This window comes from Pongo abelii, chromosome 6, assembly GCF_028885655.2.
Source record: "Pongo abelii isolate AG06213 chromosome 6, NHGRI_mPonAbe1-v2.0_pri, whole genome shotgun sequence".
Taxonomy (NCBI): domain Eukaryota; kingdom Metazoa; phylum Chordata; class Mammalia; order Primates; family Hominidae; genus Pongo; species Pongo abelii.
Genome location: NC_071991.2, coordinates 75517644 through 75542239, shown reverse-complemented (window position 1 = coordinate 75542239; position 24596 = coordinate 75517644).

Sequence of the window (24596 nt, the reverse complement as noted above, 5' to 3'; positions counted from 1 at the left end):
CTCCCAGGTTCAAGAGACTCTTGTGCCTCAGCCTCCCCCAAGTAGCTGGGATTACAAACGTCCACCACCACATCTGCTTATTTATTTATCTCCAAATAAAATTGCTATGTGATCCATGTAGATTTTTCAATTTTAAAAAAATAATTTTTTACAAAAGAGTTTAACATGAAGGAAAAATATGTTGGTTTTGGTATTTTTCAAAATATATATTTTTTAAAAGTAAAAGTCTGACGTTACTGACAAGTTATAGGGAAGATGCTGAACAAATAAGCTTGATCTATTGTTTGAATGCAAAATGGCACAGCTACTTTGGAAGACAGTTTGGCAGTTTCTTTCAAAGGTTTACATAGGTCAGTCACGGTGGCTCAAGCTTGTACTCTCAGCACTTTGGAAGGCCAAGACGAGTGGATCAGTTGAGGCCAGGAGTTTGAGACCAACCTGGCCAACATGATGAAACCCTGTCTCTTCAAAAAATACCAAAATAAGCCAGGCGTGGTGGCGCATGTCTGTGGAGGGTGCAGCGAGCCGAGATCATACCACTGCACTCCAGCCTGGGCAACAGAACAAAACTCTGTATCAAAAAATAAAAAAGTTTACATAAATTTACCATATGACCCAACAATCAGAGTCCTATTCATTAACTCAACTGAAATGAAAGCTTATGTTAATACAAATACCCATATGTGAATTCTTATCTGCTTTATTAATAATTGGCCAACCTTGGAAATAAGTGTTCCTCAACTGGAAAATACATATGCAAATTCAGACACTTCCATCCAATGGAATGATATTCATCAATAACAAATGACCTATTGATACATGCAACAACATAAATAGATCTCAAGTTCCTTATGCTACATGAAAGAAGGCAGACTCGAAAGTGCATTATTTGATTTATGTGACATTTTTGCAAAGATAAAACTAACGAGATTTAAAACAAAAACACAAAGACCAGTGGTTGCTAGGGGTGCGGAGGAGGAAAGTGTAGTTGACTTGCTGACTTGAAAAGGACATGGGGGCCTGGGTATGGTGGCTTATGCCTGTAATCCCAAGCACTTTGGAAGGCTGAAGCAGGAGGATCACTTGAGGCCAGGAGTTCAAGACCAGCCTGGCCAACATAGTGAAACCTCATTTCTACTAAAAATACAAAAATTAGCCAGGCATGGTGGCACATGTCTGTAATCCCAGCTACTCTGGAGGCTGAGGCAGGAGAATCACTTGAACCCGAGAGGTGAAGGTTGCAGTGACCTGACATCATACCACTGCACTCTAGCCTGAGTGACAAAGCAAGACTCTGTCAAAAAAAAAAAAAAAAAAAAAAAGTGGGGGGGGGATATTTTGTATGTCAAAGTAGGTATTGTTCTATATCTTGATTGTAATGGTGGTTATGCAACTTTATGAATTTGCCATAGCTCACAGGACTGCACACTAAACAAGTTATATTTTACTGTATAAATATTGTATTTTAATAAAAGGATAAGAGAAACCTACATTTTAGGGTAAAAGAATTAATAATACAATTCAGTGTGATTTAGTATATTCACAGGATTGCACAACTATCACTTCAATTTTAAAATATTATTACCTTCCGCCCCCAAAAAATCACCTCAACTCCTAGCCCTTTGGAACCACTAATCATTTTGTCTATGGATTCTCCTATTCTTGACATTTTATATAAATAGAAACAAACAATATGTGGTCTTTTGTGACTGGCTTAACATGATGTTTCCAAAGGCCATTCATATTGGAGCAAGTATCAGCACCTAACACCTTTTATTGCTGAACAATACTTCATTGTATGGATATACTACATTTTTGTTTAGCCGTTTATCAGCTAATGGGCATTTGGGTTGTTTCCACTTTTGGGCACCTATGAATAATGCTGTCATCAAGATTCAGGTATAAGTTTTCAGTGTGGACATAACTTTTCAGATATCAGGTATATATCCAGGAGTGAAATTTTTAGGTAATATGGTTATTCTATTTTTAACCTTTTGAGAAATTGTCATTCTAAATGGCATTCCAAAGCTTTTCTAAAGCTGCATTCCAAAGTTGAATGTACCATTTTATATTCCCACCAGCAGTGTTGGTTCCAATTTTTCCACATCCTTGTCAACATTTGTTATTATGGCTTTTTGATCATAGCCATTCGGTGTTAAATAGTATCTCATTTTCGTTTTGATTTGCATTTTTCTAATGACTAATGACGCATTGTTTTTAAATTGCAAAATATTGCTTTTTACAAATAATTTACATGCTAAAGTCTTAAGAACTTAAATATCTGTCTAGATCATGTACACCAAAATACAGGGCCTCAGCTCAACCAAGTCTTTCTATAGTTAATGCTTGAATTCCATTTCTTCTTTCCTAGAATGGAATATGGAATAAAAGTCTTGAAAACTGTAGTTGTTACCTCTGTTAGAGAATAAATCCCAGGCAAGATGAAGTTTTGTGTAGATTAAATGGTTCATTTTTTATTCGCCATTAGAAACTCAAATTTGCAAAGAGCTTTTTGGTCTCTCTATCTGTACTTTATAAAAACTAAATGCTTATTGCATATCCTTGTAATGCAGAGTAGCAACTTCTTCATGTTTAATGATGTTGTGCTTCCCTGCAAGAGTACTCATTGGGTCCCTCCTTCTCCCCACTACCACTGGGACCTGGAATAGGGATGGGCACTCAGTTTTATGAGACATGATTTGCAAACTTTCTTTAAATGTGTAACTATTAGACATTTTGAATTTTCTATATATATATACAAATCTGTACATTATATGTATACCACTATCACTTTTATTTTAAATATTACTAAAGCTTAATTTTTCATTTATTTTTCCTAGCTCTCTTGAGGTATGAAGGACAAAAATATATATATTTGAGGTATAAAATGTGGTGTTTTGATTATGTATACTTTGTGAAATAATTACCACAATTAAGCTAATTAACATAGCCATCACCTAAGTTTCCATCGTGTATGTGCGTGTGTTTGAGTGTGTGTGTGTGTGGTGAGCACATATGAGATCTACTCTTTTTAGGAAATTTCAAATATACAATACTTTTATAATTAACTAAAAATTCTAAAACGTGTACAGAGTCCCAAAAAGATCCTGAATAGCTAAAGCAATTTTTGAGCAGGAAGAACAAAGGTGGAGGCTTCATACTCCCTGATTTCAAAATACACGACAAAATTATAGTAATCAAAACCATGTGGCATTAGCATAAAAATAGATACATAGACCAATGGGACAAAAGAGAGAACCCATAAATAAACTCACTTATATATAATAAATTCATCTTTGACACAGTAGGAAAACTCAATGGGAAAAATGTTAGTGTTTTTAATAAACGGTGTTTTGAAAACTGGATATCCACATGCAAAAGAATGACAGTGAATCCTTCTCTTACATCATTTATAAAAATCAATTCAAAAGGGATTGAGGAATTATATAAGACCTAACTCTATTAAACTCTTACAAAAAATATAGGAGGAAAGGTCCTTCACAATGGTCTCTGCATTTTTTTTTCCAGATTTGGCCTTCAAAAACACAGGCAATGAAAGCAAAAATAAACAAGTGGGGTACATCAAACTAAAATGTTCCTGCATAGCAAGGAAACATCAATCAAAGGAAAAAGCAACCTACACAATGTTAGAAAATATTTGTAAACCATATATCTGATAAGAGGTTACTATCCAAAATATATAAGCAACTCATACAACTAAATAGCAAAAATATATAATCCAATTACAAAATGGGAAAGTATCTGAACAGACTTTTTTCAAAAAAGACATGCAAATGGAAAACATGGGTATAAAAAATGTGCTCAATGTCACTAATCATGGGAAAATGCAAATCAAAATCATGAGCTTTCTCTTTACATGTTAAGATGACTATTTTCCAAAAGACAAGAGATAATAACATTGGCAAGAATGTGGAACAAAGAGAATGCTCATACTCTATTGGCAAGAATTATAATTTGTACAACCATCATTGAAAACAGTATGCAGGTTCCCCCAAAATTTAAAAATAAAATAACCACATGATCCAGCAAACTCACTTTTGGAAATATATCCAAAGGAAATAAATTACCATCTCAAAGAGATATTTGCACTCTCATGTTCATTGCAGCATTATTTACAATATCTAAGATATGGAGGTGGTCTGCATCCTGTCAACAGATTAATGGATTTTAAAAATGTGACCTGGATACACACAAACACACAATGGAATATGATTCATTCCTAAAAAGAAGAAAACCCTGACTTTTTTGACCACATGAATGAATCTTGAAGACATTATACTAAGTGAAATAACCACATGCACAATAGCAGATATTGTATGATTTCACATGTAGAATCTTAAAAAAAGTGAAAAGGGAGATATTAATGAAAGGGTATAAACTTTTAGTTATATGACGAAAAAGTACTGGAGACAATATACAGCATGAAGACTAGTTTAAAATGTTTTACTTTTTATCAGAAACATAATACATTTATAAGTAGTGAATCTCAGACTCAAACTCCAGACTGTACAAATTCAGAGCTTAAAAAAATTTTCATGATATTAATAATGAAGTATGTTATAAGAATGGAATATTTAACATAATATTTATAGATGCCATTTAATATTAATATTTGATTTTTAATAATACATATGACAATGACTTCTCATAGAAAGAGAACCATAAATTTATCTGAGTGTTATATTAAACATAATTTGTCATGCAACCATATGTATGTAACCATGATCATTTTCATATATAATATAGACAATTGATTAAATAAATGTTTTATCTTATAAAATTCAGATTTCAAAAATTTTAGGATTGCATTTTCTAGATACTAACTATAAGCAAGTGGAATTTGAAATTAAAAATACATTATAATTTACATTAGCACTGAAAAACTAAAATACTTAGGTATATGTCCAACAAAATATGTCTAAGATCTGTAGGAGTGAAACTACAAAATTCTGATAAAACATATCAAACGAGAGCTAAATAAATGAAAAACATTTAACACCATTGCAAACAAAATTTTAGCAAGTTACTTGTTGGATGTTGACAAATTGATTCTAAAGTTTATATGAAGAGGCAAAAGACCCCAAGTGGCCAGTTCAATACTGAAAGACAACAAAGTCTGAGGATTGTCACCACCAAACATCAAGAATTATTACAAAGCAACAGTATTCAAGACAGTGTGGTATTGGCAAAAGAATAGACAAATAGACCAATAGACATATAAATATTTCAATATTTCTATACTTCAGATCAAATCCACTGATCTGAGACAAGGGAACACAGGTAAAACAATGGAACAAAGATAGTTTTTCCAACAAATGGTGCTGGAAAAACTGGATACTTATATGCAAAAAACATGGAATCTAGACACAAGCCCTACATGCTTCACAAAAATTAATTCAAAATAGATCATAGACCTAAAAGTAAAATATAACGCCATAAAGTTCCTAGTGGAAAACATAGGAGAAAATCTCAATTACCGTGGGTATGACGATGACTTTTTATATACAACACCAAAGGCATTATCCATGAAAGAAAGAGTTGATCAAATGGACCTCAGTTAAATTAGAAACTTCTGCTTGGTTCTCAAACCTGATTGTGCATCACAATCCCCCAGGAATTTGTTGCAAATATTCACGGACCTCATCTCCAGAAAAACAAAACAAAACAAATAAACAACAATAAAAGACCCACTTATTCTCTATAAAAGACAATGTTGAAGAGAATGAAAAGATAAGACACAGACGGAGAAAGTCGTTGAAAAAGACATCTCTTATAAAGAACCATTATCTAAAATTTATAAAGAACTTTTAAAACTTGATAAGAAAACAGTCAACCTGATTTTAAAAAGTGCAAAAACACCTGAGCAAACATCTCATCAAAGAAGACATACAGATGGAAATTAAGCATATGAAAAAATATTCAACATTATATGCCATCAGGGAATTGCAAATTAAAAGGACAATTAGCTACTACTACTAGAATGGCTAAAATCCAGAACACTAACAACACTAAATTCTGGTGAGGGTGTGGAACAACAAGAATTCTCACTTGTGCTGATGGAAATGCAAACAATGGAGCCATTTTTGAGGACAGTTTGGAAGTTTCTTACAAAACTAAACATACTCTTACCATATTGTTCAGTAATCTTACTTCTTGATATTTACCCTAAAATGTTTAAAACTTATTTATAAACAAAAACCTGCAGAGAGTTTAGACCATCTTTATTCATAGTTTGCTAAAACTTGGAAGCAACTAAGATATCCTTCAGTAGGCGATGAATAAACAGTAGTACACCCAGATAACGAAATATCATTAACCACTAAAAAGAAATGAACTACTGATCCATGAAAAGACATGGAGGAAACTTAAATTCGCATTACTAAGTGAAAGAAGTCAATCTAAAAAGGCTACATACTATATGATTGTAACTACTGACATTCTTGAAAAGTCAAAATTATGGAAACAGTGAAAAGATCAATGGTTGCCTGGGGTTAGGGGAGAAGGAGAAGTCAAAGGGCAAAGTGCAAAGAATTTTTAGATCAATGAAAATTATGGTGGATGCATGTCATTATTACATTTGTCAAAACCCATGGAATGGACAATAGCAAGGGTGAAGCCTAATGTAAACTACAAACTTTGGGTAATAATAATGTGTCAATGTAACTTCATCAATTATAATAAAATTGCCACTGTGATTGGGGATATTGATAATGTGGAGACTATGTATATTTAGGGACATGGGTCTATAGGATTTCTCTGTACTTTTTTCTCAGTTTTGTTGTTAACTAAAAACTGCTCTTTAAAAAAGTAGTTTTTTAAATTAGGATTACAAAATACTTTGTATATAGATCATCCTCAAACAGAAGGTATGTCCCTTAAAGTTCATAGAAAACTATTGAAACTGTAGTAATGCAACCAGTGATCACAATAAATGTACATGCATAAAAACTTGCTGTTGAATCACTACCAATTTTTTTTCTCTTCCAGGGATATTAAATTATGTATAATTGCCCAATAGTGAGTGCTAAGACTTGTAAACTAAATTCCTGATTGACCTTTATGTTATAACGTAACTATCAGTATTTGATTTCACATCAAGTAGCTACCTAAAAATAGCACATTTGTTTTTCCTTCCCATCCTGTAGTCTTCGCTGCCCCCTCACATACTTAGCTTTTGCCAGGCTTTTCAGAGGTGTCTGTGACTCTCAGAAGAGGCTCTTAATTCTTGGCTAATCTTGCCTCTATGTCTTGCAGGTGCTGTAGCCTCATTTGTCTTCTTTCTCACTGGAGTTGTACAACCAAGAACTATCACGCCCACCAATAAATCTAGCCATAATTGTTTTAAGAGCTGGAACTCAGCTTCAGCTTCCCACAAAGTCCATTTTATCCTCACTGTCTCCCGGGGGAAACATGAAGAGGAATGTATTCAGGAATTTACCAAACCAGAAGCACGTCAGTTTTTTTCTCCAAAGCCATAAAATGTGAAATACAGTTTCTAAACCCCTTACGCCTATGATTAGAAATTAGAGATTAATAAGGATTGACATTGAAATTTTGCAAAGAATCTCTAATTATATCTGAACAAATGAACAGGAGGAAAAATTTTAAAAGAGGCCAATTGACTATGATGCCAGTCAAATCTTTCTTAAAATTACACAGAAATGCTTCCCATTTCATTTTCCAGAGGTAATGAAAAATATGCTCTGCTGGAAAGAAATCAAATGACAGTACATAATCAGGTTTCCAATCTACTATTTGCATTGTGACACCCACGCACACTCCACTCTGATCATGTTTTTATATTTTTGATTGGAATGAACTGTTATTAAATGTGAAAAGGCTGAAATGCATGAATAATAGCTATTAATTATCACAATTTATTAAATGGATAAAGGCAGCTGGGACCTTAGTTTGTCCCTGACACTACACAGATGAAGCTGTAAATGAACAGTACACACACAAAGGTTATTTATTTCTAGTTGTTTTGCAGTGCTTCACTTAAATCTTTAGCTTTTCTTTGTAGTCATATTGTGATTGTTTATTATCAGAACTCTCCACCCCCAGAAATCTTGCCAATGTCACATGTACTAACAAATACTGAAAGCTCAAGTGATCTTTAATTCCCACTGTTCCCTAATTGAACATCCAATTCAGGAAGAATAGGGCAGTATGAGGAAAGTTGGACAGAGAAAAAAAAAGCTATGCAAATGCCTCACCAATTTTACTTTTTAAAATGGCGGTAGTAAGTAAATGCTTGAGGCATCAAATGATGAAACAAGGTGGCTAAAATATTTCACAGCCTGAAAGTGTTCCACTCTTATGTATTAGCCCTAATGCAGTGATGCTCTATGATAATTCGATAGCACTTTTGTTGGGCAATCCCAGTACTTTACTCCTTTGGCTACTGGTCCTGACTATAAGTGAAAATAAGCATTCTGACTGTCATTGCAATCCGTCTCAACTACAATGAATGAAAGCAGTTTGAGATACAAAAATATTTTGCTTCTTTTTATACAAGTCTACCTGGATTGTCTGATTTAAAATTGGACCGGGTTTTTCTAAGAACTCTCCCACCACCGTTTGTGGAGATACAGCCTAAAATTAAGTAACTCTCACTTCTGGCTTCCATGATGCCACTCAATAATTATCCTACAAGTCTATCAATTACAAAATTGTTTCATAAATGTGTTGTTTCCTGAATTGTCTATAAAATTTTGGTGTTACCTAAGATTCTGTCTCAGCATTTTTTCCTATGCATATCACCTTTCTTCTTATTCATTTTTTTCTCTTTTTCTCTTCTTTCTAACTATATAATAGAAAATTCAGAAAAATTGAGATAGTTTTAAAGGGAATCTGTAGAATTTAGGTCTAAGCATTTAAATTTAAGTATCTGTTAGGTCTCTCAAGAAATATTTAATAATTATTGGGAAATACAAGGATGAGGGGTGAGTTTTACTTGGCAACCATTTGGGAATGAACACTATAGAGCTGATGTCTAAAATTGTAGGGTGATTGTGACTTTTGGGAGGGAGAATTTAGAGCTACATTTATTAATGTAAATAAAGAAGGAAGGTGAACAAAAACTAGGACAGTATTGCAAGCATTGTATTTGTGACTTCATACATTTTATTTTTATTTGTTGGGCTGTGTCACTATGGCAAATAGTGAAAGATTAAGTTTTCTTCAAGGGGAACATTTTAACTTTGTCACAATTATTGTAGGTAACAAATGAGAGATCAACATGGTATAGCCAGATGCTACAAACCTCAGCAACCCTATCAAAATCTACAAATGCAATAAGGAAGAAGTAGCTAAAAACAGCCCCATGATGGCAACTGACATTAAATCAAACAAAAATGTTATTCAAACCAAATATGGAGCAGGATTTGATTCTCCCCAAACTTAAGGCTCATAGCTAAGGGGTGAAACCAGAGAAGGGAAGCTAAGAAAGATATCTAGAGAACTAGATCTAGAGTCAACACAAAGTAAAATGAAGTTTGAATTCAGATTTACTGTGTCCACAGAATCATTAGTTCAGGTGCTCCAGCTTCCCTATACTAGCATTTAAAGAGATTCTGTCCCTCTAAATTGGAGGAGAAAATGAGTAATAATAGCCATTTGGTGAGTAGAAAAACTATTATTAGGTGTAATTAGCTTTACTTGTCCCATATGCCAGGATAGAGTAGAAGATGCGCTGAAGAAAATGTTGCCAATAGATCGAGCCTGTTACTTTCATTCAGGTTAGTTGTTGAAGGTATTCTGAGTTTGACTCATTTTACACATGTTCTTCTAATAGCAAGCAATCAATAATTATATTGATTCAATCAATATGTTCAATTAATGAATGTGACTTCATATAATTTCATCACAGCATTTTAATATATTATAATTAAAAATTATAATTAATAAACATCTTATTTGGCAAACTGATAATTTATAATCTTTCTTCACTGAACTGCAAAACAAAGTCTGCTTTGGAAGATATCCACAATCCATGTGTGATGCTTGCTGTCACACATTAAAATAATATATGGGGGAAAATAGCAGAAAGGATGAATGAGGAAATAAAACAGCTAAAAGATAACAGTGTATAATTTTAAGCAACATTTGTGTATTTTTTTTCCTTTTCTTACCTAAAGGAATTTTTATGGAGTTCACTGAGATTTTTAAAAAATTACAGGGCCGGGTGCGGTGGCTCACACCTGTAATCCCAGCACTTTGGGAGGCCGAGGCAGGCGGATCACGAGGTCAGGAGATCTAGACCACGGTGAAACCCTGTCTCTACTAAAAATACAAAAAATTAGCTGGGCGCAGTGGTGGGCGCCTGTAGTCCCAGCTACTCGGGAGGCTGAGGCAGGAGAATGGTGTGAACCCGGAAGGCGGAGCTTGCAGTGAGCCGAGATCGTGCCACCGCACTCCAGCTTGGAGGACAGAGCGAGACTCCATCTCAAAAAAACAAAAATTACAAGAATTAAATCCTATGTACCTGTTTGATGTGTTTAAAAAACATTAAGAATGTGATGAATCAAAACCAGGACAGCATCCACCAATTACTTGACACAGTAATAAATTAGTGCTCTGTATTATTCCATTATCAACCTACTATAAAGATAGTACCTGAAACTGATAATTTATGAAGAAAGGTTTGATTCACAGTTCTGCATGGCTGGGGAGGCATCAAGAAACTTAAAATTATGATGGAAGGCAAAGGGGAAGCAAGGCATGTCTTACATGGCAGCAGAAGAGAGAGCAAGAGCGAGGAAGTGCCACACTTAAAACCACCAGCTCTTGTGAAAACTCCCTAAATATCAAAACAGCATGGGGGAAATCACCCCCATTATTCAATCACCTCCTACCAGGTCCCTCCCCTGACACGTGGGGATTACAAATGAAGATCAGATTTGGATGGGGACACAGAGCCAAACCATATCATGCTTCATTCAGCTACAGAATAATCTAGACCCTACACAATGGAGAGAAGTGGATGCATGCCTCAGTGAGGGGAGTCATGTACATTTCTCTTCTACTTTTTTCTTTTATCAACCACACATTACCCTTGCTTTATTATTAATTAAGCATACATTTGTTGTGTAAGTTTGAGAGTATAAAAATGGAAACAAATACCATGTTTACATGGATCATTTTAAAAATACTTACCTGTCAGTATTATTATACCACATATATTTTTGGGTTTTTGTTTTCAATCTTTAAGATTTTTATATTTATTTATTTATTTTTGAGATAGGTTCTCACTCTGTTGCCCAGACTGAAGTGCAGTGGTTCAATCATAGCTCACTGAAACCTTGAACGCCTGGGCTCAAGTGATCCTCTCACTTCAGTCTCTAAAGTAGCTAAGATTACAGGCATGCACCACCGTGCCCAGCTAATTTTTTTAAAGTTATTTTTAGCAGAGAGGTCTCACCATGTTGCCCAAGCTGGTCACAGACTCCTGGGCTCAAGGTATCCTCCCGCTTTGGCCTCTCAAAGTACCACCATGCCCAGTCAAAGATTTTCTTTTAAACTCTATCTGATGTTAGAGAAGTGATTAATGAGGAGGCAGAAAATGGCCCCTTGACATGTTGGGACAATGCGTTATCATGAGTTATCTGTTTGATGAAACATTTCTTTAGAGCAGTGCATATGCGAAGTTCTTCACTCACATACACTGTTAATTCCATCCTAATGCATGTATTAGCAGCCCAATAGATGGATTCAGGGACTGAATTAAATTTCTCAAGCATTTGAGGGAAGTTAGAAAGAACTTCAGAGATTCTGACTTTGATTAGAGAGCTAGAATGCCAAAATCCTACTCAAAAGTCAAAGTGGGTAGGATTTGTTTTCAGTGGGCACATATCAAGCCCATTTTTAAATTATTGAGATATTTTTGAGATTAGAGATTTTTTTTGAGATTAGAAAATGTTACTTTCCTGAGCTCATCCACTGCCTCTCACCTTGGGTGTCAGCCTCCCTTTAGAATTCCCAGGCCTCCCCACAAGGAAAGAGGAGGGGACACAGACACTCCTCCAGTACTGAGAACAATGGCCATTGTTTGCAATGCCTGTGACTTGCTGGTTGCTGTGTTCAATTTCTACTCTTATCATTGCCTAATTACTAAACAGGGAAACTCAGACATGGCTAAGTGATACCAAAAGCGTGCTGTCAAATAGAAACAAAAAAGCCGTTTGACTGAATTTTCCATTTTTTATCACTTGGTGATGGTACTGTGAATACCAATCTTTCAGCTGACAAATTCAAATAAAAGAATTTGAAAGGTTTGCATTACTGTTGTGTCTGACACATAGTAAGTGGTGAACCCCTGCTTGAAATTTTCATCACTCCTACTGCCCTAAAAAAATTCTTTAAGCAAAGGCAAACTTTCTGTCAGTATCATTATGAAAACTGTCAACTCTTAATCAAGAGCAGAAGTGGATCAAAGTGAGTGCTCAGTGGCTCCTGGGAGATGACAGCATCTATAACCAATTAACCTGGAACCTCATGAATGCGGATACTTTTGAGCACAGCTCCACAGAGTTCCTAGAGGCAAGACTCAAAGGAAGATGGTGGGTGGACAAAAACTCTAACTTCCGGATCATGGTTCCACACATAGACAATATGACTATAGAAACACCTCTTCATGTAACACTGATGATTATTCTACCTGTGCTGATATTTTATCACTTATGTGTTAGAAGTCAAAATAATAACTTTATTAATCACATATCAATTTGACGTGAATGAAAACATGCTTGAAGGTATTTATAATGAATGAATGTAACTTAAATCTATGATAAGATGCCATTTTTATTAAATGGATTGGTGGAGATCAAAAAGCCTTATAATATACCATGTGGATAAGGGTGCAGGGCATTATTGGTAGGAATAAATTGCTGTAACATTGAAACATTAAATTAAATAAATATCCTTACATTACCCTTTAATTTAACTTCTAGGAATCTATCATATTGGCATGTTCACATATAATGTAATTACATATGTATAAGCGAAATCACTGCAGGTGGGCTTTTTTGTAATATCAAAAGTTTAGATAGGATAAAAATGCCTATTAATACAAAATATTTTTATGGAATGTTTACATAAAGAAATCCAATGCCTAAAGGAAAGTCACTTTATATGCACTGCCATAAAAAATCGCCAAATAATATTTTAAGTGAATAAAACCAATCATTGGAATATGTATTATATGCTTCCAGTTTGATATAATGAAGAAAAACATTGAAAGATATGTGTATTTATACATGTATGTTCATATATACATATATATGTAAATAAATACACACACACAAGAAAACACAAGAAACCACTAATAGTAGTTGTTTTCTGGTGTAGGGAATGAAAACTTTGGGAAAGAGGAGAGGGAGAAATATTTAATCTTATCCTTTTTGAATTTGAATTTTCTACAATGTACTAGGGCTCTTTATTAAAAATAATTTATCGTGTACACTATTCAGGTGATGGGTACACTAAAACCTCAGACTTCATCACTATACAATATATCTATGTAACACAACTGCACTTGTACCACTAAATCCATAAAAATAAAAAAACTGAAAAAGCAAAAAAAAAACCATCATTTATTAATACTATTGGTATGGAGCACAGAGCTAGGAATTATAGAAAACAATTTTATATACTATGCTCTCTGCCTTCCTTCATTGTCTTAACTATTAGTTTGCTCAACGTAAATGGAAAATGAGAACTTCTGTTAAGTATTTCATATGGGCTAGGCTCTCTTGGGCCCTGCAATGTAAAAAATTACTTTCAATTTGATTTGGGGCTCTAAAATGCTAGACTTAAAGATGAATTCTATATTTTCCTTAAATGCTTCTGCAAGCACTACACTAAAATTTGGGGTGAAGCTTGGAATATTATTGCTTCTGGGGATTCTGTGTCCTATTCTCATTTCTATAAAGGAAGTTGCCAGCAGCTTGCAAACAGGGTGTTTGCTTCTTGGTTTAATATTGGACCAGTGTTTGTTTTCACATTATACATGTGTATATATGCTTTTAAATTGTATTACAGGATTTGGCAGCAAACTGGTTTACTTCTGCATAAAGGCAACATATTTATATTTTATTGAACCTTTTTGCTGCTACATGTGTTGATTTTTAAAAAGCAAAATACAAATTTTAAGCAACTCATGCTTGACATAGAAGCAGTAAAATGAATTTAATCAAGTATGGTAAAGAAAAATACATGGCAATTTCTTTTTTGACCAGGTAGAAAAAAAGAACATGCTATGATATCTTTGCTATTAAGGAAGCTAATAAATATCTCTCTGAAATCAGTGGTAAGTTACTTAAAATATTGCAGTAACTGGTACTATTTTTCTGGAGAGGAAAATAAGAAATGGCTTATTTGATTTATTTGTTAAATATAATTAAAACTGTTTATGTTCATCTCAATGACTTTATTTTATATATTAATAAAATTTTATAGTTGTATTTTTAGGGTTGTATGAGTCCTAAAGCAGAATTAGAGACAGCGGAAAATTTACTTCTAAGTGTGTTGAGCTTGATTTCCCATTGACCAATATCTGTTGTGGTACTATCCATTTACTCATTCTGAGAATTACAAAGCTGTCTAAACTAAATGTAATTCGATGAATGAAAAATCCCTGCTGTGTCCTTTGTCCTCCTAAAACAAAAGACTGGTTAAAAGAATAACCTGTAACAAAAAAGCTCAATTAATTAATTCATGCATTTATTCATCATTAACATGACTCTTCTCTTTGCTTGATTTTAATGTTAGCTAAAGGAGCAGGCATTAAGGTATATATGGCCTGGCTGTTTCCAGTAGAGTATTGTCTTTAATAATCAATTTTCCTAAGGACCTAGGTGTGCATGTGCTCACCTATTTGTGTGCATATGATGCAGCTGTCATGCTGGGGCACCAAATATTTTTCCAAATTGAATGATTTCTATCTGATGAATGCACCGTTTTGTGAAGAGAAACAAATTTGAAGTAAAATGAGCTTTGGGGGATAAGGGAGAATTTGAATGAGATTCTTACAGTGATGTTCTGAAGAAGGTGGGCCTATGGACAGAGGAATAAGTGGAAGGGCAGGATGAACTTTAGAGGAGATCATCCATGAATAAGCGGTAGAAAGTAATATTAGCAACCAATTCTGAATGTTTTATGAAAACAGTAATTTTTTAAAAGTTTTTCCTGAATTGTTCAGTAAATTCAGATATAACTATGGCAATAAAAGTGGGCCATATGTCACAAAAAAGGAGTATGCTTTAATATTATACATAGATTTGGCATTTCATTAACTGCTTTATATTAAATAGATTACTTATATTAAGGAGAAACCAAATATAAGATAAAGATAGGACAAGTACTAGATAAATTGGATAATGTGGATAAGTGTAAACTGATAAAATTTAATTCAAACTAAACTAAACCCTCTCTGTAACTGAACCTCTGTATTAGTCAGGGTTCTCTAAAGGGACAGAACTAATAGGTAGATAGATAGATAGATAGATAGATAGATAGATAGATAGATAGATAGGAGTTTATTAAGGAGTATTAACTCACATGCTTACAAAGTGATCTTTCTGCAATAAGCCATCTGCTTACAAAGTGATCTTGCAATAAGCCATCTGCAAGCTGAGGAGCAAGGAAGCCAGTACAAGTCCCAAAGCTGAAGAACTTGGAGCCCGATGTTCGAGGGCAGGAAGCAAGCATACAGCACCGGAGAAAGATGTAAGCTAGGAGGCTAAACCAGTCTAGTCTTTTCACTTTCTTCTGCCTGCTTTTTATTCTCGAGGTGCTGGCAGCTGATGAGGTTTTGCCTACCCAGATTAATGGTGGGTCTGCCTTCCCCAGCCCACTGACTCAAATGTTAATCTCCTTTGGCAACACCCTCACGGACACACCCAGAACCAATACTTTGCATCCTTCAATCCAATCAAGTTCACACTCAGTATTAACCGTCTCAAGTCCACCCCTTGTCAACTTGAACTCATACACATCTCCTGAGATCGTACATAATCTTCAAATAAAGACAATAGCATGGTTGTATTTATGCCTGACATAATACAACTATCCTTCATACAACTGGAAATGCACCAATCCCCAATCAAAATGCTATTACATAAAGTGAACAACACTTAAATGCTGATATGAAGTCAATAATTCTTATGTCACATGATAAAGGAAAAAGGAAATAAAATGAAGATATTTTCTTAGTACAACTGTACACATGCACAAACATGTTTTTAACAAACAAAGAGGAAATACTCATGACAATTACAGTCCTCATTTCTGCAACTGGTCACTTGGTTGTAGCTGGTATTGATAACTACCTTCTACTACGTATTCTGTATTCTCTTTGCCTTCAGCAAGCACCTCATCAGGTCATGGTTTTTTTCTTGGTGGAGTGACCCAAACCTTCATTCCTTCATTCCTGAAGGGTCTGGACCATTTGTAGTCCTGCCTGGATTGGGCTGTTGTAGTTTCCTATTGACCTTAACTACAGGGCATGGTAATACTAAGAGACACCTCAAGGGATCTCCTGTATCCACACATATTCTTCCTTATCCCCATTATGTAGTAGTAAACTGATTTTATCTTGATAGTCTGCATCAATCCCCCCAGCCAACACTGTAACTCCCTTATTAGCCTGTTTACTTAAAGGTAAGAGGAGCCCAAAGTGTCCAGGTAGCGATCTTAACTTCCAGTTTAATGGAATCACTGTTGTGTCTCCTGGTGGCAGCATTCCTCCCTCCGGAACTAAGACCTCTAGGCCAGCAGAGCATAATGTCATGGGAACAGGAAGCAAAAATTTTGCTAGTGGTTTGCTAGGAGTGATGGTGAGTGGTGCCACTTCCACTTCCATCCCTTGATTACCAGACCTGTGATTAATTAGCAAATGTCAGACCTCTACATGAGTCAGACTATTCTGATTGCTGCTTTGCCTCTTCTGTCCATTACAGTAGCTATGCCAACCTTGCCTTTTACTGTTTAGTGCTACCTCTTGGCCCTTGCTGCCCTGGGACCAAAGTATTCCCATTGCATTTAAATTTTGTAGTTGAGTGACTGTGGTTCCCACTGTTAGATCTCAGACACAGGGAAGAGCAATTACAGGGCTCTTCAAAGATGCAGGTGCTGCCCTCACAAACCTATTTCACAAAGCACTGGTCATGGGTATATCTTCTGGACCTCCCATCTGGGATGAGTAGGTCTAAAATGACTAATTCACTACAGCATCCCAATCTCCCTAAGCCTTTGGATCCCTTCCACTACATTAAACCAAAGGAGATAAGGCATTTTCCAGCTCGCTAAAGTGGGCCATCTTTTAATCCATATTTCAGCTAACCAAGAGCAAATAAACTATTAGAACCTTTTTTAACTCCCCAGGCTCCTACATTAAATGCAGAATCTCTGCTTAGTGGGCCCAAATCAATAAATTCAGCCTGATCCAGCTCTATGTTCTTCCCACCATTATCCCAAACCCTTAATATCACTTCGCATGCCTGTTCTCCAGATTTCTGCTTATATAAATTAGAAAACTCAAGCAGTTCTTTTCAAGTGCAGTGCACCTCCTCATGGGTCACACACTGAACTTCATCTCGAGGGGCCCACCAGGACTTTAGTCTAGTTATAGGTATAGAAGTAAACAGGGGTGTTGGTGTTGTGGGTGGCTCCTAAGGAGAAACAACATTATCTTGCCTGGCAACAGCCTCAGGGGAGGCCATCACTGTTGCCTCAGGCAGTGCAGGGTTTATCTCCTCAGACAAAGATGGAAAGGCTGATGGCAGTGTGTGTTGGGAGGGGATGTTGCCAGTCCTGAGGATCGGGAAGCTGTTTCTTCTGGGAAAGAAGTTTCATCAGAGTTTACAAGCTCAGTATCCCCAGCTTTATCAGGGTTCTCCCACACATCCCCATTCTAAGTTTCAGGGTCCCATTCTTTGCCAATTAATGCCCTCACTTTAACAGTGGACACCTGGTGAGGTTGTGCATGCACCTTTCATTGATGGTCAGCCACTTGCATGATAAGCGCTGGCGTCTGATTTTCCACAATTTCAGCTCTTTCTCTACAGGAGATAAGGCTCACTCAGGGAAAGCTTAGCAGATTTGAGGCTCAGTATCTTCTTCTGAATCCAGAAGTTAGAATCCCTGAGTATATCATTTTCTTTCATTACTTTTACAGTGAACTTAGGAGCAAGCAACCAATTTCATTATGTTCCTTAGTTCTCCACATATAGTCAAAGGTATTATGTATAGAGACACTAAAGTTCTTGCCTCTCACAAGTGGTTAATCAGGAGTATCAAAAGCATTTATTTTGCATAACTCTCTAAACAGTTTCCACCAAGGACTATCAGTGCTCTCCATACTATTAGAGTTCTTAGCATTTGGGGGTCTAATCATATTAAGCAGCCAACTACAAAAACCCCCAAACAATGAAAGAACTCCATCCTTGACACTCAGTATTAATCATCACAACCTCCTACATATTTTGGGCAAAATAATATTTATTTTTTTGTATTTATTAGGCAACTCACATCCTTCAGTTCTTCAATCACCTTATTTTGGAATTTTTTTAAAAATAATAGTCTACACTTATTGTACACTATTTCTAAAGGAAAACATAAATTTCTCTTTAAATCCTTCTAAATTACAATAGATCATGTAACCACAAAGCACAATTTCAAAGAAACAAATCTGCATATTTGGTGGGTTGGACCTATCATTTGAGACAAAGAAATGATTTGGTATCAAATTATTTCCTTTGGAAATTCCTTCCCAACTCAGTGGTATCTGTGGAGCTGTCAATCATGGTCTCATATCCTCCCAGTCACAGAGAGGACCACATGGTGCAAGAAAGGCTAATGGTTCTTCTCCAGAACTTTACAAATTATAGACAGAATCTCTTTACATCTGTGGATTACAAATTCAAAGGGTTTGTACCTGAGTCAATGACTGTTTCCTGCTGCATGTTGAGAATCAACAAACATAAAAGATCAGGGATTAGGAAGAGCTAGAGATATTGACTACTAGTAACAATGAAATACCCGTTCAGTCCCTGATATCTGATTTCTCTATTTCTTTCATTTTGCGAAGATGCATCTCAACTAAATAAGCCAACAAATATCCTTTTAGCTTGAGACAGACTGAAGAGAGTTTGTGTAATTTTCAACTGAAGGAATACTGACTAATAGAGATAGAAAGGACAACGTGTCAGAATAAGAAAAATTATCCATAAAGAAGGCAGTTGTAAAATGTACATATACTATACTACTTATGAGAAATTAACCATAGAAAAATTGTAGAAAAACAAGATAAAAACATTGTTATCTGTTTATTACCTTCATAATATGCTGTTTATTATCTTCATAATAACCCAATAATTCAATTGCATAGAATTATATTATTGCAATTTATTTAAGTAGCACAGACTTACAATCACATCTTACTACTAATGTGCCATTGCAACACATAAATTAGGATAGAATATGGCAATATGACCTTATTTGCTTCAGTGATAATAGTGTGGGTGATTCCTATGTAAAATACAATTTATTTGCATTTTAGAGATTACATTTTGAAAAACTAAATAATTTAATACTGTTATAAAATGCAACATGCATTACAATACATATGCAAATATACTCTATTATGTAACATAAGGTTACCAAAACAATTCACATCTAAATAAATTAATAATAATAAAGAAAACAAACTGGAAGGTATAACAAATAGAAAGAACACAGCAAATAAAATCCACAACTGAACGCAAGACTCTAAAGTGCCATTCTTAAAACAGGCTCACAACAATCAGTACGAATTTTGCATCATTATGAATTTTGCATCATTGCCAAGAATTATAGTTTCTAGAGCAGGTTCACTTTTCCATAGGGTACAAACATGCAATACTCAACAAACTCTTACAACTTGTTACATTTAATTCACAGATAATTTATTATGATTTTTGTAATAACTTACTTGATAACTGAAAGATTTTTAATAACCGGTAAATTACTTCAACACTAAGAGTTTACAAAACTATTCAGTTATACAAACAGAAGGAAGATATTTTATAATCTATTGCCAACCCATTGAAATAAAATCAATCCTGATGGAGCTGGGAAAATAATTTGAAACTATTTTATTGAAATATAAAGAGCCTCAGACATCCATCTAGCGGATAGAAGACCAAGCATCAATTCATTCCAGAGCTAAAATCTTCCAGAGTGGCATTAACTTTTGGATCCTGCTTTGGACAATACTAACTATTTTTTATTCTAAGAACTAGCTCATCAAATCTCCTGGCAATTTGGAATGAGTCCCTCAGAATTACAATAAAACAGACCTGAAATAAACCCATCAGAAATGCTTTCATTTATGAAACCCTGTTTGAACATTTTCAATTAGAAGCCAGGAGGCTAACTAATTATTTTTCAGATCTATGTCATCTTTGCACCCCCCCAGAAAAATATAAATCCATAGGACTTAAACTGACTCCATCTCCCACTCCCTTCAATAACATTATAGTTCCCGCTAAAGTGCCATCCTCATTCTTAACCCGTCATTTTAATTTTAGTGATATATGTAATTTGCAGCAAAATTGCCTATTTCCTCCAGCTTTCCTTTCACATTCTTGTCTTCAAACTTTGCTTATCTAAGCCAATCATATTCTATGTTAACTTTTTGAGAAATCTTTAATCCTCATCTGTTCACTGGCATGGGTACCCTTTTTATACTCTCTTAGAACTGTCTACCATTTTCACACTTAGCAAACTGCATTGTAATTGATTTGGTTGCATTGTAGACTATAAACAGTGAGGTTAATAACTATATTACCATATTCAAAACAAAATGCCTACTTTTAACATATTTTTGATATGGAGTAGGTGCCATAAATTGTGTTAAATGGATACATCAACAAATTCAGGAAGAAAGGAAAAAAAGAAAGAATAAAAAGAAGGAATAAAAAAGGGAGTGAGATGGAACAAAAAAGAAAAGATAGGAATGAAACAATAAATTCATATATGCACAAATATGTAGAAGAAACATAACGTGTGTTTAGCAGTAATACACCTTTAGTTCTAACTTCATACTGAAAATAATGTAGAGAAGAAGTGCAAACCTCCACAATCAATCACTGAGAACTCATAAGGGATGTGAATAAGGAAACAGCGGGTCAGAAATGGGGCTTAAACCATGATTAGAAAGGCAATGGCCTAAGTAAGGTGTCACATGTGCATTATAATTACTTAATTAATTATATTTGAAGACAAACTTAACTAAAAATAGGTTGACATGTATTCCTTTTGCTGCACTATTGTGGTGGTAGTTATATGGAGAGTTCCAAGTCAAAATAACCCATTTTGGTAATTGTAAACCAGAAACAGCTCAAACAGAAAAAAATCAAAAGTCTCCTTGTAAAGCTCACTGTGGGGTACTGTTACGAGATCTTTGGGGTGTCAATTTTCTTCCTGGAAACCTCTGTGGCCAGTGGTGCCTTTGCCGGAATTCTTGTCCTGCATACAGGAAGAATGAGGTATTGAGGTAGGCAGACAAGCAAAGGGTGAAGATAGGCGAAGAGATTTATTTAGTGTTAGAACAGCTCAGAGTAGACTCCTCTCTGTAGGCAGGTGGTCCAGTTGAGTGTTTAGCTCTTGGCAGAAAGGAGGCCCTGGAGAGGGTGGCTTCTCTCTGCTGGCAGGTCATCCCATCATCTCCAGCTCTCAGCAGAGAAAAGGCCCTGGAGAGGATGACTCCTCTCCACAGGCAGGTCACTGGATATCTCTGCAGGTCTCTAAACTCTCAGCAGAGAGGGTAGCTCCTCTCTGCAGTTGATCTCCCTTCATCTCTCCACCCTCTGCTCTGGCTGATCCTGGGCTTTTATGGACCTCAGAGAGGAGGAAGTGCCGGTCAGTTGGTGGCCATGGGTGGCCACCATGGGTGGCCCGGAAGAGGCACCACAAGTCCCCACTCTGGTCGGAAGGACTGTCCTGGCCCCCAGCCTTTAGGCCCTCTCTGGCCTGAAGGTGGGGCCTCACCAGGACCCATCTCCTTCCACCCAGGGATCTGTCTGCCTCCCACTGCCATTCATGGCCCCAGGGCTCGATCTCAACCCCACTCCCAGATCGGAGCTGATGCAAGGAGAGAAGAGAGGCCAGGCAGCGGGAACGGACAAGTAGACATCATCGAGCCAGCAGGGAAGGGAGTAGGGGTGGCTTCCCAGCCCAAGGATGCAGGCTGCAGAGATACCCAGAGGTCCTAGGCCTGGGAGGGCAGCCACAGCTGCACCCAGGGAGCTCCCACCCTGCCACCTCAGAAGGGGTGGGGCTCCCGCTTGTCCCCAGTTCCTTCCTGCCTGCCCTGTGAAGCAGGAGGCCCAGGTCTGCAGCTGCGGGTCTGGTGGCTGTAGCCGCACCCAGGAGGCAAAACCTGCCTGTTCCCAGCCTCCCTGTCAAGAGTACAGGGAGGCTCAGATCCACAGCTGCAGTTAGGGTAGGGCTCCTGCCTGTAGAGCAGGAGGCCTGGGTCTGCAGCAGCGATTTGGACGGCTGCAGTCGCACCTGGAGAGTTCCTGCCCCAACTCAGAAGTGGCGGGGCTCCTACTGGCTCCATGGAGTGTGCAGCCCGAGCCGTGCCTCCCTCCTGCAAGTGGGGTGATGGCAGCAGCCACTGCCATCAGTACTAAAACAGGTGCTCCTAAACAAATGCTTCCTTTACATGGGTTGAACAAACAGGTAGTTGAAAAATTTGGATCAAATGGGCAACACTTGTTGAGTATATTCAGGTGAAGATACTTGTTCAGGTGAAGATCATTCTTCACCTTGAATATGCTGAACAAGTATTGCCCATTTGATCCAGAATCTGCTTCCATGATATAATGTTATTTATCCAATGTAATTTCAACATTTTTCAGAATTTTTATATTAATGAATATTAAAATTTTGTGTCTCTCATTCTAATTTTACTATGTTTTAACCACCTAAATTTAAAATATCACCTTTAAAACTGCGTTATTGATGCATTTCATACTATTTTCAAAAAGAGATCATCTTTATTACAGAGCATCATGGCAGCTCTTTTCAGTGAAAATGCCTCTGGTTTTAAAACACCAATGCAGCCAAAATCATTGCTGTATTTGGCTGGTGATTTAAAGTTTACTTCTGGTCACCCAACCATTTATACTACTTACTATGGGCTACTCAATTCAATCATTTAATAGTTTATGGTTAATAAAATACGGTTACTTTTAAGAGATAAATTATTGCTAGAACAAAGTAATTTATCTTTCAGATATAAGATATAAAAAGATTGTAATATAAAGCACAATAAAAAGCCATTCACCTTATAAATACCTCCTTTTCTCAATATGGTTTCTTTCCCTGTGATAGTATAAACTATCCTTTTGAGCAACTGCTATGAATCTTGTTTCAACAGCATAACATTCATATTCCTAGAAGAATAAATATGTCAATATGTATATTATATAAAGTATTTAATTCATGCAAATTTTATTTTCCCATAATATAGTTGTAATTTTAAAGTACTGGTTTGTTGACAAATGAGAGGCTGCAGATTCTACTAAATTTTCCAAAAATATAAACATTTAATCCAAACTATTTTTAAACTACTTTAAACATTTCTACCACACACCCAGCTGGCACATTTCAGGTTATTCTCTGATATTAAAATAGCATGATGTCTCTTCATTTGTAATTTCACTTTATCTTAATGTATAATTTTTGCCTCAAGGCCCTACTTTCCTTTGTATTATTCTAATTGACTAAACAAGATTTTTTTATTTTTAAAAATTTTTATTGATACATAGTATTTCTACATTTATACTGGGTACATGTGATATTTTGTTACATGCATAGAATGTATAATAACCTAGTACAGTATTTAAGGTATTCATTGCCTTGACTAGTTATAATTTTTTTTTCATTTTTTTTTTTTGAGAATACAAAGGCCACGCACTTTTTTTGTGGTTGTTGTTCATTTATATTTTTTTAATTTTAATTTTTTTATTTTTATTTAAATTCCAGGATACATGTACGAATGTGCAGGATATTTTACATAAGTATACATGTGCCATGGTGGTTTGCTGCACCTATCAACCTGTCATCTAGGTTTTAAGGCCCTCATGCATTATGTATTTGTCCTAATGCTCTCCCTCCCCTCATCCCTCACCCCCAACAGGCCCCAGTGTGTGTTGTTCCCATCCCTGTGTCCATGTGTTCTCATTGTTCAACTCCCATTTATGAGTGAGAATATGCAGTGTTTGGTTTTCTGTTCCTGTGTTAGTTAGCTGAGAATGATGGCTTCCAGCTTCATCCAAGTCCCTGCAAAGGACAGGAATTCATCCTTTTTTATGACACCTAGTATTCCATGGTGTATGTGTGCCACATTTTCTTTATGCAGTCTATCACTGATGGGCATTTGGGTTGGTTCCAAGTCTTTGCTATTGCAAATAGTGCTGTAATAAACATACATGTGCATATGTCTTTATAATAGAATGATTTTAATGCTTTGGGTATGTACTCAGTAATGGTATTCCTGGGTCAAATGGTATTTCTGGTTCTAGATC